This window comes from Triticum aestivum, chromosome 1D (genome assembly GCF_018294505.1).
Source record: "Triticum aestivum cultivar Chinese Spring chromosome 1D, IWGSC CS RefSeq v2.1, whole genome shotgun sequence".
Lineage (NCBI taxonomy): Eukaryota > Viridiplantae > Streptophyta > Magnoliopsida > Poales > Poaceae > Triticum > Triticum aestivum.
In genome coordinates, this window is record NC_057796.1 from 117467005 (window position 1) to 117483955 (window position 16951).

Consider the following 16951-nt stretch of genomic DNA (forward strand, 5'->3'; position numbering starts at 1 on the left):
GACTAACTCATGGCAAGGCACACTTCAGGTGCGTTACACAGCATAGCATATTGTAGAGCCTACGTCTAAAGCATAGGGGACGACCTTCGTCCTTTCTCTTTCTTCTGCCGTGGTCAGGTCTTGAGTCTTACTCAATACTCAGACCTTGTAACACAGCCAAGAACTCCTTCTTTGCTGATCTATTTTGAACTCCTTCAAAATCTTGTCACGGTATGTATTCATTTGAAAGTACTATTAAGCGTTTTTGATCTATCCTTATAGATCTTGATGCTCAATGTTCAAGTAGCTTAATCCCGGTTTTCCATTAAAAACACTTTTCAAATAACCCTGGATGCTTTCCAGAAATTCTACATCATTTCTGATCAACAATATGTTAACAACATATACTCATAAAAAATTCTATAGTGCTCCCACTCACTTCTTTGGAAATACAAGTTTCTCATGAACTTTGTATAAACCCAAAATCTTTGATCATCTCATCAAAGCGTTCATTCCAACTCTGAGATGCTTACTCCAATCCTTAGAAGGATTGCTGGAGCTTTGCATACTTGTTAGCATCTTTCAGGATTGACAAAACCTTCTGGTTGTATCACATACAACCTTTCCTCAAGAAAATCGTCGAGGAAACAATGTTTTGACATCCTATCTGCAAGATTTCATAAATAATGCAGTAACTGCTAATATAATTCTAACAGACTCTTAGCATCGCTACGAGTGAGAAAGTCTCATCGCAGTCAACTCCTTGAACTTGCCGGAAAACATCTTAACGACAAGTCGAGCTTTCTTAATGGTGACACTTACCATCATTGTCTGTCTTCCCTTTAAAATCCATCTGTACCCAACAGCCTTACGACCATCAAGTAGTTCTTTCAAAGTCTATACTTTGTTTTCATACGTGGATCCTCTCGGATTTTATGGCCTCGAGCCATTCGTCGGAATCCGGGCCCACCATCGCTTCTCCATAGCTCGTAGGTTCATTGTTGTCTAGCAACATGACTTCCAAGACAGGATTACGTACCACTCTGAAGTAGTACGCATCCTTGTCGTCCTATGAGGTTTGGTAGTGACTTGATCTGAAGTTTCATGATCACTATCATAAGCTTCCACTTCAATTGGTGTAGGTGCCACAGGAACAACTTCCTGTGCCCTGCTACACATTAGTTGAAGTGACGGTTCAATGACCTCATCAAGTCTCCACCATCCTCCCACTCAATTCTTTCGAGAGAAACTTTTCCTCGAGAAAGGACCCGTTTCTAGAAACAATCACTTTTGCTTCCAGATCTGAAATAGGAGGTATACCCAACTGTTTTGGGTATTCTATGAAGATGCATTTATCCGCTTTGGGTTCGAGCTTATCAGCCTGAAACTTTTTCACATAAGCGTCGCAGCCCCAAACTTTTAAGAAACGACAGCTTAGGTTTCTCTAAACCATAGTTCATACGGTGTCGTCTCAACGGAATTGCGTGGTGCCCTATTTAAAGTGAATGCGGTTGTCTCTAATGCCTAACCCATAAACGATAGTTGTAATTTGATAAGAGACATCATGGTATGCACCATATCCAATAGGGTGCAGTTATGATGTTCGGACACACCATCACAATATGGTGTTCCAGGCGGTATTAGTCGTGAAACAATTTCCACAATTTCTTAATTGTGTGCCAAACTCGTAACTCAGATATTCATCTCTATGATCATATCACAGACATTTTATCCTCTTGTCACGACGATCTTCAACTTCACTCTGAAATTACTTGAACCTTTCAATAATTCAGACTTGTGTTTCATCAAGTAAATATTCTCAGCATCTACTCAAATCATTTGTGAAGTAAGAACATAACGATATCCACTGAGTGCCTCAGCACTCATTGGACTTCACACATCAAATGTATTACTTCCAACAAGTTGCTCTCTTGTTCCATCTTACTGAAAACGAGGCCTTTCAGTCATCTTGCCCATGTGGTATGATTTGCATGTCTCAAGTGATTCAAAATCAAGTGAGTCCAAATGATCCATCTGTATGGACTTTCTTCATGCATATATACTAATAGACATGGTTCACATGTCTCAATCTTTTCAAAAATGAGTGAGTCCAAAGATCCATCAACATGGAGCTTCTTCATGCATTTTATACCAATATGACTCAAGTGGCAGTGCCACAAGTATGTGGTACTATCATTACTATCTTATATCTTTTGGCATGAACATGTGTATCACTACGATCGAGATTCAATAAACCATTCATTTTAGGTGCAAGACCATTGAAGGTATTATTCAAATAGACAGAGTAACAATTATTCTCCTTTAATGAATAACCGTATTGCGATAGACATAATCCAATCATGTCTATGCTCAACGCAAACACCAAATAATAATTATTCAGGTTTAACCCCAATCTCGATAGTAGAGGGAGCATGCGATGCTTGATCACATCAACCTTGGAAACACTTCCAACACATATCGTCATCTCACCTTTAGCTAGTCTCCGTTTATTCTGCAGCTTTTATTTCGAGTTACTAACACTTAGCAACCGAACCGGTATCTAATACCCTGGTGCTACTAGGAGTACTAGTAAAGTACACATTAATATAATGTATATCCAATATACTTCTGTCGACCTTGCCAGCCTTCTCATCTACGAAGTATCTAGGGTAGTTCTGCTTCAGTGACCGTTCCCGTCATTTCAGAAGCACTTAGTCTCGGGTTTGGGTTCAACCTTGGGTTTCTTCACTAGAGCAGCAACTGATTTGCCGTTTCATGAAGTATCCCTTCTTGCCCTTGCCCTTCTAGAAACTAGTGGTTTTACAAACCATCAACAATTGATGCTCCTCCTTGATTTCTACTTTCGCGGTGTCAAACATCGTGAGTTGCTCAAGGATCATCATGTCTATCCCTGATATGTTATAGTTCATCACGAAGCTCTAATAGCTTGGTGGCAGTGACTATGGAGAACCATCACTATCTCATCTAGAAGATTAACTCCCACTCGATTCAAGTGATTGTAGTACTCAGACAATCTGAGCACATGCTCAACGATTGAGCTTTTCTCCCTTAGTTTGCAGGCTTAAGAAACTTGTCAGAGGTCTCATACCTCTTGACGTGGGCATTAGTCTGAAATCCCAATTTCAGTCTTTGGAACATCTCATATGTTCTGCGACGTTTCAAAACCGTCTTTGGTGCCACAATTTTAAACCGTTAGCATCACACACTGAACTATCACGTAGTCATCAAAACGTGCATGTCAGATGTTTCATAACATCTACAGACGACGCTCGAGGTTCAGCACACCGAGCGGTGCATTAAGGACATAAGCCTTCTGTGCAGCAATGAGGACAATCCTCAGTTTACGGACCCAGTCCGAATAATTGCTACTATCAACTTTCAACTAAATTTTCTCTAGGAACATATCTTAGTAGAACTAAAGGGTAAGCTACGACATTATTTGCAAAGACCTTTTGACTATGTTCATGATAATTAAGTTCATCTGATTATTTAATGAACTCCCACTTAGATAGACATCCCTCTAGTCATCTAAGTGATACATGATCCGAATCGACTAGGCCGTGTCCGATCATCACGTGAGACGGACTAGTCATCATCGGTGAACATCTCCATGTTGATCGTATCTACTATACGATTCATGTTCGACCTTTCGGTCTCTTGTGTTCCGAGGCCATGTCTGTACATGCTAGGCTCGTCAAGTCAACCTAAGTGTTTTGCTTGTGTTCCGAGGCCATGTCTGTACATGCTAGGCTCGTCAACACCTGTTGTATGTGAACCTTAGAATCTATCACACCCGATCATCACGTGGTGCTTCGAAACAACGAACCTTCGCAACGGTGCACAGTTAGGGGGAACACATCTCTTGAAATTTTAGTGAGGGATCATCTTATTTATGCTACCGTCGCTCTAAGCAAATAAGATGTAAACATGACAAACATCACATGTAAATCATAAAGTGACATGATATGGCCAATATCATCTTGCGCCTTTTGATCTCCATCTTCAAGGCGCGGCATGATCACCTTCGTCACCGGCATGACACCATGATCTCCATCATCATGATCTCCATCATCGTGTCTTCATGAAGTTGTCTCGTGAACTATTATTTCTACTACTATGGCTAACGGTTAGCAATAAAGTAAAGTAATTACATGGCGTTTTCATTGACACGCAGGTCATACAATAAATTAAGACAACTCCTATGGCTCCTGCCGATTGTCATAATCATCGACATGCAAGTCGTGATTCCTATTACAAGAACATGATCAATCTCATACATCACATATATATAATTCATCATATCCTTTTGGCCATATCACATCACATAGCATACCCTGCAAAAACAAGTTAGACGTCCTCTAATTGTTGTTGCATGTTTTACGTGGCTGCTATGGGTTTCTAGCAAGAACGTTTCTTACCTACGCAAAAGCCACAACGGTGATATGCCAATTGCTATTTACCCTTCATAAGGACCCTTTTCATCGAATCCGATCCGACTAAAGTGGGAGAGACAGACACCCGCTAGCCACCTTATGCATCAAGTGCATGTCAGTCGGTGGAACCTGTCTCACGTAAGAGTACGTGTAAGGTCGGTCCGGGCCGCTTCATCCCACAATGCCGCCGAATCAAGATAAGACTAGTAACGGTAAGCAAATTGAACAAATCATCGCCCACAACTACTTTGTGTTCTACTCGTGCATAGAATCTACGCATAGACCTGACTCATTATGCCACTGTTGGGGAACGTAGCAGAAATTCAAAATTTTCCTACGTGTCACCAAGATCAATCTAGGAGATGCTAGCAATGAGAGGGGAGGAGTGCATCTATATACCCTTGTAGATCGCGAGCGGAAGCGTTCAAGAGAACGGGGTTGATGGAGTCGTACTCGTCGTGATCCAAATCACCGATGATCCTAGCGCCGAACGGACGGCACCTCCGCGTTCAACACACGTACGGAGCAGCGACGTCTCCTCCTTTTTGATCCAGCAAGGGGGGAGGAGAGGTTGATGGAGATCCAGCAGCACGACGGCGTGGTGGTGGAAGTAGCGGGATCCCGGCAGGGCTTCGCCAAGCGCAAGCGGGGAGGAAGAGGTGTCACGGGAGGGAGGGAGGCGCCAGGGCTTGGGGTGCTGCTCCCATGCGCCTCCCCACTATATATAGGGGTGGAGGGGGCTGGTTTCTTGCCCTCCAAGTCCATTGGGGCGTTGGCAAAGGTGGGGGAAAGAAATCTCATCATTTCCCTTCCCCACCGATTGTTATCCCCCCTTTTTAGGGATCTTGATCTTATCCCTTCGGGATATGATCTTATTCCTTCTAAGGTGGGATCTTGGTGCACCTTGACCAGGGGTGTGGGGCCTTGCCCCCACTACCCACGTTCATGTGCGTCCCCCCATGCAGGTGGGCCCCACTTCGGAACCTTCTAGAACCTTCCCGGTACAATACCGAAAAATCCTGAACATTTTCCGGTGGCCAAAATAGGACTTCCCATATATAAATCTTTACCTCCGGACCATAACGGAACTCCTCGTGACGTCCGAGATCTCATCCGGGACTCCGAACAACTTTCGGTTAACCGCATACTAATATCTCTACAACCCTAGCGTCACCGAACCTTAAGTGTGTAGACCCTACGGGTTCGGGAGACATGCAGACATGACCGAGACGACTCTCCGGTCAATAACCAACAACGGGATCTGGATACCCATGTTGGCTCCCACATGTTCCACGATGATCTCATCGAATGAACCACGATGTCGAGGATTCAATCAATCCCGTATACAATTCCCTTTGTCAATCGGTACGTTACTTGCCCGAGATTCGATCGTCGGTATCCCAATACCTTGTTCAATCTCGTTACCGGCAAGTCACTTTACTCGTACCGTAACGCATGATCCCGTGGCTAACGCCTTAGTCACATTGAGCTCATTATGATGATGCATTACCGAGTGGGCCCAGAGATACCTCTCCGTCATACGGAGTGACAAATCCCAGTCTCGATTCGTGCCAACCCAACAGACACTTTCGGAGATACATGTAGTGCACCTTTATAGCCACCCAGTTACGTTGTGACGTTTGGTACACCCAAAGCATTCCTACGGTATCCGGGAGTTGCACAATCTCATGGTCTAAGGAAATGATACTTGACATTAGAAAAGCTCTAGCAAACGAACTACACGATCTTGTGCTATGCTTAGGATTGGGTCTTGTCCATCACATCATTCTCCTAATGATGTGATCCCGTTATCAATGACATCCAATGTCCATGGTCAGGAAACCATAACCATCTATTGATCAACGAGCTAGTCAACTAGAGGCTTACTAGGGACATGTTGTGGTTTATGTATTCACACATGTATTACGGTTTCCAGTTAATACAATTATAGCATGAACAACAGACAATTATCATGAACAAGGAAATACAATAATAACCATTTTATTATTGCCTCTAGAACATATTTCCAACAACCACCACATACGTTTGTCTCCTCTTCGTCTGGATGATGGAAGGCCGCTGCTATTTGGTGAAGGTTGTTGCTGTTGCTCTTTGACGGAAGGCTGCTAACTGTGTTTGTTTGACATACTAATCACAAGCATTAGTTATGTGCGTCTGCCTGCTGGACGAATTCTATTGTGGGAGCATGACAAATATCATACTAGCACACAAATATTTAAAAAGATTTGAATTTGAATCACATTTATAGCATTGTCTTTAAATAAAAATTAGATTAAATAAAAAATAAAACATTGTTCTTGCAATCATATGAGGCTAGATTGATTTTTCTTCTTCAGGAATAACACAATAATATTATTGCTAATGGGTCTATAGTTCTTGAGGGAGCTTAGATTACAACCCTAAAGACGAGGTTAGCGGAGGCTGCTAGCTGATAGGTCTATAGTCCTTAGGGAGCTCGGATTTTCCTTCTTCCGAAATAACACAATAAAAATATTGTTGATGCCTCCCGGCATGACGCCACCTGCAAAAAAAGAATTCTTTTAGTGCCTTGACAACATAATTTTTTGAGAGTACTCCCAGTGTGTGATAAAACCTAGCAGGAAAACCATCTGCTCTAGAAGTCTTCAGAGACCTTATTTGAAGTAATGTGTTGCTGATCTCCTCATCGTAGAATTCACTTCATAAAATATAATATAACAGTTGTGTGATTAACGAATCCGTATTATACAGGATAATCTCAGGCTGCCCCTAGTCGGCTATGTACCACTCCTGAAAAATGAGGCAGCAAACCCCTCCATCTCCTGAATATTTTTTGTAACGCTACTGTCCTCCTTCTCCAGTCGACTAATTGTAATTTTCCTTTTCTTTCAGGTTGCCTTAGGGCTTGTTTGGGACTGCTCCGCTTCATCAAAATCAGTTTCGCTCCAATAAATTCACTTTGGAGCAGTTTCAAGCAGAAGTTGTAGCACTACCAAAGATAATGTTTGGCTTCCATCTAGCTCCAGCTTCAAGAATGTGAAATTTGATGGAAAGGATCTATTTAATTGGTTGAGGGTGGAGAAACGAAGGAGTATCCACTTACTGGTGGCAGTTGTGGGTAATTTCCACCCAACTCCAGCTTCTAGAGTTTTTTGAAGCACCCCCTGAGGAGCTTCATAAAAAACTAGGAGCTATACCCCAGATTCTAGTTTTTTGCGGAGCAGCATATCGTGGAGCTACCCCTGTTTGGCTTGTGTTTTCCGGAGCAGAGTTGAATTTTAAAGAGCAGAGCAGTCCCAAACAGGCCCTTAGAGTGAAAGAAAATGTCCATATTTCTGTCGCCATCTCAAAGATAGTCTAATCTCGACCTTTACTTCCAGAAAAGCTCTTCCTTCTCCAACATATTGTCAAGTTCCTTTTAGAGACGAATGAGGCGTTTCTGCACCCAGGTCTAGATGCTCCCATCCATAAACAGTAAAATCGTTTAAAAAATAAAAAAAATATTTTTTTTGTGGTGCAAGATGGCCGAATTTGTGATGCCCGTACCAAATTTGGTGGAGTTTGCATATTCGAGGAGCTCATGGAAAAAAGACAAATTTCAGGACTGGGAGAAAGTTTGAAAAAACACACTGTTCATTGGCGCGAGCTCCTCTAATGTCGTTTGCCAATGAAATTTTGCACGCACCCGGTGCACTCATGCATCTTGCTTGCAAAAAAATTTCAGATTTTTTTATTTTACTGTTCACACGGCACCGTTTTGAATATCCCGTCTTTTATTATGTTGTTGTTTGGGTTAGTACTGTTGATGACAACTTCCAACTCTTTACGCGTCTTCTCAATTTTCCTGGGAAACGAGTCCATTGTCCTATTGCTCCAGGAGTATAGCGCAACCATCACTCCCTCCAAATTAGCTGCCACTCCTCCCAAATTCGTTGGATGCTTATGCATTACTTGGAAAAACCTTATATAGAAAGGATTATCAGTAGCATTGGTTAAAAAAAAACGCTACAACTATTTACCCGTAGCGCGGGGAAACAAAACGCGCTACAGCTATGCCTACAGCAGTAGCGCCTCTGCAGGAAAAAGCGCTATTACTACAATTCTCACACTGTTGCCGGCATGCTAGAAATAGTAGTAGCAATCTTGGGATAAAAGCGCTACCGCTAAGTTGGTTGTAGCAGCGCGTTTTCTGGGGAAAGAGCTACTGCTAATGAAAATAAAATAAAATAAAAAACAAATAGAAAAGTAAATGAAAATAAAAGAAATAAAAAAAGGAGAAAGAAAAAAATAAAATGTAAAGAAAAATAAAATAAAAATAAAAATAAAGGAGAAAGGCATAGCAGCGTCCGTTCAGAGCAAGCGCTATAGCTAATATAGCAGTAGCGCGTTTTGTAGACCCCCGCTATAGATAAGTTCCTTAAATAAAGGAGAAAGGAAAAAAAGTAAATAAGAAAAGGAAAAGGAAAAAAGAAAACAAAAAGGAAAAATAAATAGCTACTGCCTATAGCAGTAGCGCGTTTTAGTAAGCAACGCTATACCTAGCTTTTTCCCGACCAGCGCTACTGCTATGTTTGACTTAACCCCCGCGCGGTTTTTCTTTCCCTCAGCCACTTCTCCACCAAATCCCCACTCGCACCAAAGCTGTCGCCGCCGCCGCCCTACATAGCCGTCGGCCTTCGCGCATCCTCCCGTCGCCCTCCGCACGCTCTCTGTTGCCCTCCGTCGTCGTCTGGTGCGCTCCCTCGGCGTGCGCCCGAGCCCTGACCCCATCCTCGACGCCACACGCCCCCTCCCTCGGCCGCTCTGCCTCCTCCTGCTCCCTAACTCCGCCGGCGCCCGAGGTGAGCACACCTACACCTCCTCCTTCTCCTCCCCTACCTCTGCCTAGCTAGGGTTCCTAGGGTTCATCAAATTAGCTAGGGTTCATCTAATTAGTTAGGGTTCATCAAATTAGCTAGTACTTGTAGATGCTTAAGTAGTTGTATAGTTGTTGTGCACCCAATGTAGTTAACTAAATATAATTTTTAGGAGAAATTTGTATATGCTTAAGTAGTTAACTAAATATAATTTTTAGGACAAATTTGTATATGCTTAAGTAGTTAACTAAATATATTTTAGGGTCGTATAGTTGTTTAAGTACTTGTATAGTTGTTCTGCACCCAATGTATGCTTAAGTAGTTGTATAATTCTTAGGGTTCATCAATGGGTGCTTAAGTACTTGTAGATTCTTAAGTAGCTAGGGTTCATCTAATTAGTCAGGGTTCATCAAATTAGCTAGTACTTGTAGATGCTTAAGTACTAGGGCAGTAGGGTTTAACTAGAAATGTTAGGGCAGTAGGGTTTAACTAGATATTAATTAGGGCAGTAGGGTTTAGTTTAGAGAAAAAATCAATATAAAAATATAAATTTCTATTAGTGCTGCAAGTCCAGTAGGTTCTTAATTTTTACCAATCTTTCATTATGACAGAAATTTAGGACAAAATTTGAATTGAGTTCTAGGGTTCATAATTTGAAATTTAGGACAGAAATTGAGTTCTAGGTTCATAATTTTTATTAGGACCTCAATTTAGGACAGAAATATGTAAAGGTTCTAGGTTTCTAGGGTTCATCCATCTATATTTGGTTTTTGAATTGAGTTTGAGAGAGCATGAGATTTGTGTAGATTTTCTTGAAGTGTCAAACACTAGGAGATGCAAATTTGAAGTGGTCATGTTATATGAAAATTCCTCAATAGTGTTTGCTCATGTATACCGACTGTTGTAGTTGCTCATGTACAGGTTCTTAAGTGGTCCTATTATATGCAACATTGAAGTGGTTCGATTATGCCCAAGTGGCCTTTTGTTGTTTGCATGGAATGATTCCGAGTGGCCTATGTTTTGTCGGAATATTGATTCATTTCCGTTCTGGCAAATTTCAGGCGCTCGATTTGTCCACTTTGTAGCACAGGTCATGCCGAAATTTTCCATGAATTTTGGCATGACTTGTGCGAGAAACTAGGACATATCGAGTGCCCGGGATTTGCCGCAACGGGAATGAATCAACATTCCTACAAAACATAGGCCTTTTTTCATGTCATTATTCATTTTATTAGGTCTAGAATTAATTGACTAGACTTGATCGTAGGAAACATGGCTAGCAACAATGAAGGACAGGGTTCTGGTTATTGCAACGTCTACGAGGCGGTAGACAACTATTTGAACTATCTCGAGGAGCAACAGTTGTTGCAGTACCCCCTGTCACATCCGAGATTGAGACCGACATCGAGACCGGTGCTGAGATCGACACCAGCGCTGAGACTGCGAATTAGACGGTATAGAACCGAAACCGAAGAGGATACAGCGCCCAAACCAGGTCGGCACTACTAGACTGGTGGTCACGGAGGTGGACCCCAGCAATTTCGAGCCAAAAGAGCCTGCTGAAGCGCGCATGTGCTACGACAATCAAATAGGCTACATCCTACAGGGAACCGCCACCATCAACGATGAGAAATTAAAGAAGATACCAAATATGGAGCACTCCCTCCTAAGGAAGCTGCACCAGTGATTCTTGTTCCCGGGCCGGGATGAAATCAAATATACTCGACCGTGGCAAGACCCGACAATGAAGAATATAAACAGACGCGCCATGGGCAAGTTTAGCGGCGCGTTGTCCACCTGGAAAGTAAGGGTGAAACATTGGATCATCGTCAAAGAGGAACCCTTCTCCGAGATTGTAAAGGCGACAATTACGGAAGAGCAGTTCGAAATATTCAAAAAGGCTTGCGTTGCCGAAGCTGCCAAAGAAAAGTCGGAGTACATGAAGGGGCTTCAAGAGAGGAACATGGGGTGCCACCACCTCGCAAGTCGTGGTTACGCGGGGAAGAGGCCCATATGGGCCAAGGAAGATGCGGAACGCGAAAGTCTCGTGGTCCCAAACCCCTTGGCGGAGTTCACCATTGCTACTTCTTGAGCTTGCCTTGGTTTTTCCCTGGAAGAGGAAAGGGTGATGCAGCAAACTAGAGATAAGTATTCCCCTCAGTTTTGAGAACCAAGGTATCTATCCAGTAGGAGGTACAAGTAAGTCTCCAATCTATGCACCTGCACAAACAATCAAACACTTGCACGCAACGCGATAAGGGGGTTGTCAATCCCTTCACGGTCACTTGCAAGGATGAGATCTGATACAGATAGATATAAAAGATTACTAAAATGTAAAACAAAGTAAAAAACAAATAAATTGCAGCAAGGCATTTTTGGTATTCTGGTTTATATACCTGAAAATATATGATGAAAAATAGACCGGGGGGCCATAGGTTACACTAGAGGCTTCTCTCTTGAAAAAGAAAACAACAAGGTGGGTGAAAAAATTACTATCGAGCAATTGATAGAAAAGCGCAAAGTTATGACGATATCCAAGGCAATGATTTTGAATATAGGCATCACGTCCGTGTCAAGTAGACCGAAACGATTCTGCATCTACTACTATTACTCCACACATCGACCGCTATCCAGCATGCATCTAGAGTATTAAGTTCATAAGAACGGAGTAACGCCTTAAGTAAGATGACATGATGTAGAGGGATAAACTCAAGCAATATGATGAAAACCCCATCTTTTTACCCTTGATGGCAACAATACAATATGTGCCTCGCTACCCCTACTATGTCACTGGGTGAGGACATCGCAAGATTGAACCCAAAACTAGGCACCTCTCTCATTGCAAGAAGAACCAATCTAGTTGGCCAAACCAAACCGATAATTCGAAGAGAAATACAAAGATATCAAATCATGCATATAAGAATTCAGAGAAGATTCAAATAAAATTCATAGATAATCTGATCATAAATCCACAATTCATCAGATCTCGACAAACACACCGCAGAAGAATATTACATCAGATAGATCTCCAAGAACATCGAGGAGAACATTGTATTGAAGATCAAAGAGAGAGAAGAAGCCATCTAGCTACTAGCTATGGACCCGTAGGTCCGAGGTAAACTACTCACGCTTCATCGGAAGGGTAATAGGGTTGATGTATAAGCCCTCCGTGATCGAATCCCCTTCCGGCAGGGCACCAGAAAAGGCCCCAAGATGGGATCTCACAGGTACAAAAGGTTACGACGGCGGAAAAGTATTTTGGTGGACGCTTTTGGTGGTTAGGGAATATTTCTGAATTTATAGGCCAAAGATTAGGGTTGGAGGACTCTCGTGGGGCCCACAAGCCAGGGGCACGCCCTGAGGGCTTGTGGAGCCCTCGGGACTCTTCTGCCTTCCTCTCCAAGTCCTATGTGTGTCTTCTGGTCCAAGAAAAATCACCGCGAAAGTTTTATTCCATGTCAACTCCGTTTGATATTCCTTTTCTGTAAAACTAAAAAACAAGGAAAAAACAGAAACTGGCACTGGGCTCTACGTTAATAATTTAGTCCCAAAAATAATATAAAATAGCATATAAAACATCTAAAACAGATAATATAATAGCTTGGAACAATCAAAAAATATAGATTCGTTGGAGACGTATCAAGCATCCCCAAGCTTAATTTCCGCTCGTCCTCGAGTAGGTAAATGATAAAAACAGAATTTTTGATGTGGAATGCTACCTAACATATTAATCCCTGTAATTTTCTTTATTGTGGCATGAATATTCAGATCCATAAGATTCAAAACAAAAGTTTAATATTGACATAAAAACAATAATACTCAAGCATACTAATACAGCAATCATGTCTTCTCAAAATAACATGGACAGAGAAAGTTATCCCTACAAAATCATATAGTCTAGCTATGCTCCATCTTCATCACATAAAGTATTAAATCATGTACAACCCCAATGAAAAGCCAAGCAATTGTTTCATACTTTTGATGTTCTCAAACTTGTTCAACTTTCACGCAATACATGAGCGTGAGCCATGGATATAGCACTATAGGTGGAATAGAATATGGTGGTTGTGGAGAAGACAAAAAGAAGGAGATAGTCTCACATCAACTAGGTGTATTAACGGGCTACAGATATGTCCATCAATAGATATAAATGTGAGTGAGTAGGGAATGCCATGCAAAGGATGCATTAGCGCTATAAGTGTATGAAAGCTCAAAAAGAAACTAAGTGGGTGTGCATCCAACTTGCTTGCTCACGAAGACCTAGGGCAAATTGAAGAAGCCCATCATTGGAATATTCAAGCCAAGTTCTTGTAACGTAAAATTCCCACTAGTATATGAAAGTGACAACATAGGAGACTCTCTATCATGAAGATCATGGTGCTACTTTGAAGCACAAGTGTGGTAAAAGGATAGTAGCATTGCCCCTTCCCTCTTTTCTCTCATTTTTTTGTATGGGCTTATTTTGGCCTCTTTTATTTTTTGTAAAGTCCAAAGACTCATCCCAACTTGTGAGGGAATCATAGCTTCCATCATCCTTTCCTCACATGAGACAATTCTCTAATAATGATGATCATCACACTTTTATTTACTTACAACTCGATTTTAGAACAAAATATGAATCTATATGAATGCCTCCGGCGGTATACCAGGATGTGCAATGATCAAGAGTGACATGTATAAAAAATATGAACGGTGGCCTTGCCACAAATACTATGCCAACTACATGATCATGCAAAGCAATATGACAATGATGAAGCGTGTCATAATAAACAGAACGGTCGAAGTTGCATGGCAATATATCTCGGAATGGCTATGGAATGCCATAATAGGTAGGTATGGTCGCTATTTTGAGGAAGGGTATATGGTGGGTTTAATGCACCGACGAAAGTTGCACGGTACTAGAGAGGCTAGCAATGGTGGAAGGGCGAGAGTGCGTATAATCCATGGACTCAACATTAGTCATAAAGAACTCATATACTTATTGCAAAATTCTATTAGCTATCGAAACAAAGTACTACACGCATGCTCCTAGGGGGATAGATTGGTAGGAAAAGACCATCGCTCGTCCCCGACCGCCACTCATAAGGAAGACAATCAATAAATAAATCATGCTCCGACTTCATCACATAACAGTTCACCGTAAGTGCATGCTACATGAATCACAAACTTTAACACAAGTATTTCTACCAATCCATGATTACTCACTAACATGACTCTAATATCACCATCTTTATATCTCAAAACAAATGCAAGGAATCAAACTTCTCATAGTATTAACCGCTCTTTATATGAAAGTTTTTATTATATCCCTCTTGGATGCCCATCATATTAGGACTAAATTCATAACCTAAGCAAATTACTATGCTGTTTAGAGACTCTCAAAATAATCTAAGTGAAGCATTAGAGTTCAACAATTTCTATAAAATAAAGCCACCGCCGTGCTCTAAAAAGATATAAGTGAAGCACTAGAGCAAATTGCCTAGCTCAAAAGATATAAGTGAAGCACATAGAGTATTAATTCTAATAAATTCATGATTCATGTGTGTCCCTCTCAAAAGGTGTGTACAGCAAGGATGATTGTGGAAAACTGAAAATCAAAGACGCATATCATACAAGACGCTCCAAGTAAAACACATATCATGTGGTGAATAAAAATATAGCCTCAAGTAAATTTACCGATGGATTGAAGACGAAAGAGGGGATACCATCCGGGGCATCCCCAAGCTAGATGCTTGGTTGTCCTTGAATATTACCTTGGGGTGCCTTGGGCATCCCCAAGGTTAGGCTCTTGCCACTCCTTATTCCATAGTCCATCAAATCTTTACCCAAAACTCGAAAACTTCACAACACAAAACTCAACAGAAAACCCATGAGATTCGTTAGTATAAGAAAACCCATGGTACTGTTGTGAACTCATTCTTTATTTATATTGGTGTAATATCTACTGTATTCCAACTTCTCCATGGTTCATACCCCCTGATACTACACATAGATTCATCAAAATAAGCAAACAACACATAGAAAACAGAATCTGTCCAAAACAGAACAGTCTGTAGCAATCTATAAACTTCATATACTTCTATAACTCCAAAAATTCTGAAAAATTAGGACAACCTGGGGAATTTGTATATCAATCTTGTGTAAAACATTCAGATCAAAAGCACGTTTCTGTGATTGTTTAACGCAGAAGTTTCTGTTTTTCAGCAAGATCAAATCAACTATCACCGTAAGCCATCCCAAAGGTCTTACTTGGCTCAAACACTAATTAAAACACCAAAACAGAATTACTATAGAGGTAATAATGTGTATTTATTCAATAACAAAAACAAAAATAAAAACATGAAAATAAAATTGGGTTGCCTCCCAACAAGTGCTATTGTTTAACGCCCATAGCTAGGCATAAAACATAGATCTAGGTATTGTCACACAAGTCCTTCTTAATAAACTCCTTAAAAAAATTCTTAGTAAATCTTTCTTTTCTTTTCTTTCCCTTATAGTAGGAGAGCTTAATTCATGAAAAGGACTCTGATTAGTGATTTTGACATTCATACACCCAAAGTCTGGATCATCACCATATATATCATCATATAAAATGTGTATCTCATTTTTAACTGGTTCCCTTGTGATATCTTCCAACCAATCATCATTAAATCCTACATAAATTCCCCGAGTTACCCAATCAAATTTATCATAAGTATCAAGGTAAAGGGCTTGAGTAATTTCCGAATAAGGTACTCTCCTCCTAAGATTTTCACTATAAGATTGATAATCTCTAGCATACAGGCTACACAAAGTTTCCTTATCATGGAGAATTTCTTCAATCGGAGGATGTTCAATATCTTTATTGTAGAAGACAAAAAATTCCCTAGATTCTTGTACTATAAAATCAAATTCCCGCATAAGGATAATAGTGGCAATATTTTTAGGCTTAGGATGATGAATATTGGGAAGTTCATAGAACATCTTTTGCAAAGCGGGGTGGATGTGCACAAATTTTCTTTCTAATCTATCAATAAGCATGACAATGGCATCCGCATAACAATTTGTACCAAGAAGGATATATGTCTTATTAATAGGCAAAGTTCTCGTACAATCAAAGAATTCTTGAATAATACCTTTCCCAATAATATTACCGTCTCCCACATGAAAAGTTTTTGCATTATAATTAGGGGGAGTTTCGGTTTCACTATCTAAATAACAAGAATCAAGTTTTTCCTCAAGATTTATAATAGCCATTTTCTCAAAAATTTCAACGACAACCTCCCTAGATTCAGACATGATGGCAACAAACTAGTCTAGCAAACGAAACGACAAACGAAAGAAGGACGAATAAAAAGGAAAATCTTTTTGTGTTTTTCTAAAATCATTTTAGAAGTGGGGAGAGAAAAACGAGAGGCAAATGGAAAATAATGTAATGCAAGAGATGAGATTTTATGATGGGTACTTGGTCGGCTTGATGTAGAACCTCCCCGTGAACGGCGCCAGAAATTCTTCCTGCTACTTCTTGAGCTTGCGTTTGTTTTTCCCTTGAAGAGGAAAGGGTGATGCAGCAAAGTAGAGATAAGTATTTCCCTCAATTTTGAGAACTAAGGTATCAATCCAGTAGGAGGTACAAGCAACTCTCCAATCTATGCACCTGCACAAACAATCAAACACTTGCAG